This window comes from Muntiacus reevesi, chromosome X, assembly GCF_963930625.1.
Source record: "Muntiacus reevesi chromosome X, mMunRee1.1, whole genome shotgun sequence".
NCBI classification, from domain to species: Eukaryota; Metazoa; Chordata; class Mammalia; order Artiodactyla; family Cervidae; genus Muntiacus; species Muntiacus reevesi.
Window position 1 is genome coordinate 20,207,227 of NC_089271.1, and position 4,021 is coordinate 20,211,247.

The window sequence follows — 4,021 nt, forward strand, 5'->3', positions numbered from 1 at the left end:
GTCCTGGTTATCTTTTGGTGCATAACAAATCAACCTCCAGATTATTTTATATTTTTTGATATGTTATTATTTTTTGTTTGATATTATCTTTCACAGTTCGAGGAGTGTTGGAGGAGTTGACTGAGCTCAGCTGGGCAGTTCTCACTTGAGGTTTCTCATGCAATTTTAGTGGGTGGGGTTAGAGTCAGCTCAAAGCTTTTCTTCACTCTCAGGCTTTCAGGTCAAGGCTGACTGTCTACCAGGAGCTCAGCTGAGCTATTGTTAGAGAACAGGGCTTGAACAAGTAGTCTGTCCAAGTTGCCTGGGCTTCCTCACAGCTTGGTGGCTGAATCTCAAGGGAAGGAGTGCTTCAAGCCATGCTACCTTTTATATTCTAGTCTTGGATGTTGTAAGTCTGATGCATTTTATTTGTTCCAAGAGTGTTGCCAAGACTGGCTAAATTCATGGGGCGCAGAAATAACTTCCATCTTTTCGAAGGAGGATCAGAAAACTTATGGACATACGTTACAGCCACCACAGATTTAAGTAGATAAACATAGGGAGGTTTCATGTTTTCGAATGCTAACAAGTTTATTTATTGCCATGCTCTGCTGCTGCTGCTGCTGCTAAGTCGCTTCAGTCGTGTCCAACTCTGTGCGACCCCATATACGGCAGCCTACCAGGCTCCTCCATCCATGGGAGTTTCCAGGCATGAGTACTGGAGTGGATTGCTATTGCCTTCTTTGATTACCATGCTCATAGCTCTTCAATCCCTGATCCTTTTGGCGGAAATACAAATATGCATTTTCCTTTGATTTTATATAGCTCACTGGGTTTTACTCACTAAGTCTTCTTCTGAACCTGCCTTTATGTCTTTCAAGCCCCGAAGATGCATCCAACCTGCAGTAATTCTTATCATGTCTTTGATCAGGTTTTTCTGCCTCTAGTGTTACCCTCCTCTTCTGATACACTTCTGAGCAACACATCTGGTCATGTTTCTCTCACGATTGAAAGACCACTGTGGCTCTTTATCTCCAGTTCCTCAATATGGCACAGAAAACCTTCCAGGATTGGCTCCTTACCTTCTTCTATGCCTCATCTCTCATTTTGCAGTTTCTCTTTGTACTCCAGCCAAAGTAAACACACTGCCTTTTTCACATCTCTGTGCCTTTGACTGTGTTGATCGCCCCTTCCCTACAATGCCCATCTCTGACCTACTTGGCAGTCTCAAGCATTCTTAAGGTGCAATCACAAATGTATCCATGTTCCTCAGTCCGTAGCACCCATTCATTGAGTCTGCTAGCTAGACCTGAATTGTTTTACTTTTGAAACCCTCTAAATTCAAATCTGCTCTAATTCCATACTGTTTCCTTGGGGGAGGATGTAATCAATACATGTACCTTTCATTCTGACATGAGAAGCAGCCTTGTCAGCTCTTGTGAAGAGCTCAGCAATCTCTGAGAACCCCTGATCTTCAGAGGACTGGGCATTTTTTTCTCAAGAGTTGTCTCACCTCACTTTCCTTTGGTGACAAGATCCACAGTCATAATCGCATTGTTGCTTCCAGCTGTGAGATTATAGCCTTACAGAATTTTCTTAAATATCCACCAAAACCAAGACTTCCCTGTAGATAGACAACTTAAAAAATAATTCAGCAATATAAAAGACAAGCAGCAGTATAAAATATAAATAGCATTACATATGTGATGCAGCATATAAAAATTTTAAAGCATAAGAACTTGGGAGAAGAAAATTATTAAAATGGCAATTTTCGATATACCATAATTTAAACTTCCCTATTGTTGGACATATCTGTAGTTCCAGTTTTCCTATATAAATAACATGGAAACAAGCATCTTTATTCTCAAAAAGTTATTTTCTCATAATCAGACTCTTTTCATATAGATTTCCAGAAATGTAACTATTAAGTCCAAGAATATGAGTTCTTGTAAGTTTTTTGATATATTGGACTTCCCTGGTGGCTCAGACAGTAAAGAATCTGCCTACAATTCAAGAGACCCAGCTTCAATCCCTGAGTTGGGAAGATCCCCTAGAGAAGGGAATGGCAACCCACTTCAGTACTCTTGCCTAGAAAATTCCATGGAAAGAGGAGTCTGGCTGGCTGCAGTCCATGGGTTGCAAAGAGTCAGACATAAGTGAGTGACTAACACACTTTCTTTTGATATATTACCAAATCCCCACCATTCTTCCCAGGACTGGATGAGAGTTTGGCTTCGTTGGACCCTCACCTGCTTTGGCATTTTTTTTTTTTAAGTTTTGGTAATTTGAAAATTAAAAAAAATCTTGCTTTAGTTTATAATTCAAGATAGTTGAGTGTTTTCCATCTTTTTATGGGTGGAGGATAGATTGGACCTTGAAAACAAAGAGGTGCGGTTAGAAGAGATAATTGAACCTTACATATAAGAAGAATTGCATTTCAAAAAACTCTTAAAAGTGACTATTTTGTATCCAGGTTAATTATTTTCTTCAAAAATAACTTCCTATTCTCCATGATTGTTTCAAAGATGGAAGAATTGTTGTGTGTTCTGTAGATTTCAAATACACTTTCATAAATAAGACTTTATAACAGTTAAATCTTTTTCATCCTCCTTCAGATTTCTATTTAAAATATTTCTGTTCAATTTTATCCCTTGTGTTCTGAATAAGGTGGCCCACATTTATAGCATCTGATGGGTTCTACATAGCTTAATTATGAAAGAGGATGAAATTTAAATTTTCATAAGTTGGTACCAATTAAACTATGTAAATGAATGTTTCCTGTGGTTTCTGTTGTTGACTTCATATCTTTAAAATTTCTTTTGCTAACTAGCTCTGTGTATACTTACCGTGAAGGTGTCACACAGGGTGTGTTGATAAAATAAACATTTAGCTTTCTTCTGTACTACCTTTTGAGATGTCTAGGAAATATACTCTTGCCCTAGAAATTAAATGAAGACATCAGCTGAGCCACTGATGTCCCTCCGTTCCCAGACTTGCCATCTTGAATTTCTAGGATCTCTGGGGAAGTGATTCATTTAGTCTATATCTTAGTCACCAATCTCAGCCAACAGTTTTTTTCCCCCTAAGGTGTTTTCCTCTCTTATTTAAGTTTAATAACCTTGATTTAAATTAGAAAACACATTCTTTGATCAGAGGTATTTGTGTCAGGAGATTGCCTGGGACCTACATGCAACATCTGCTTCACTGTCTCCTAGGAAGATAAATATTTGTGTTGCAACTCCTGTTGGTCATTGAACCAGTTTATTGGTGAAAGTACTGTGACATTGGAAGATTTAGAACTTATCGATCAGGGAAATGATTTTACAAACAACGTATACACCTGTACTTAATGTTCACATTGTTATAAACCATATTTTTTTGTGTTTGTTGTTGCTTAGTCACTCTGTCATGTCCAATTCTTTGCAATCCCAAGGAATACAGCATGCCAGGCTTCCCTGTCCTTCACCATCTCTCAGAGTTTGCTCAAACTCATGTCCATTGAGTCAGTGATGCCATCCATCATCACATTCTCTGTGATCCCCTTCTCCTCCTGCCTTCAATCTTTCCCAGAAACAGGGTCTTTTCTAATGAGTCAGCTCTTCGCATCAGGTGGCCAAAGTATTAGAGCTTCAACATCAGCATTAGTCCTTCCAATAAATATTCAGGACTGATTAACTTAGGATTGACTGGTTTGATCTCCTTGCAGTCCAAGGGACTCTCAAGAGTCTTCTCCAGTGCCAAAGTTCAGAAGCATCAATTCTTTGACACTAGGCCTTCTTTATGGTCCAACTTGCACATCCATACATGACTACAGGAAAAACCACAGCTTTGACTACACAGACTTTGTTGGCAAAGTAACGTCTTTGTTTTTTAATATGCTGTCTAGGTTGGTCATAGCTTTTCTTCCAAGGAGCAAGCATCTTTTATTTTCATGGATGCAGTCACCATCTACAGTGATTTTCAGTTCAGTTCAGTCCAGTCGCTCAGTCGTATCCGACTCTTTGCGACCCCATGAGTCGCAGCACTTCAGGCCTCCCTGTCC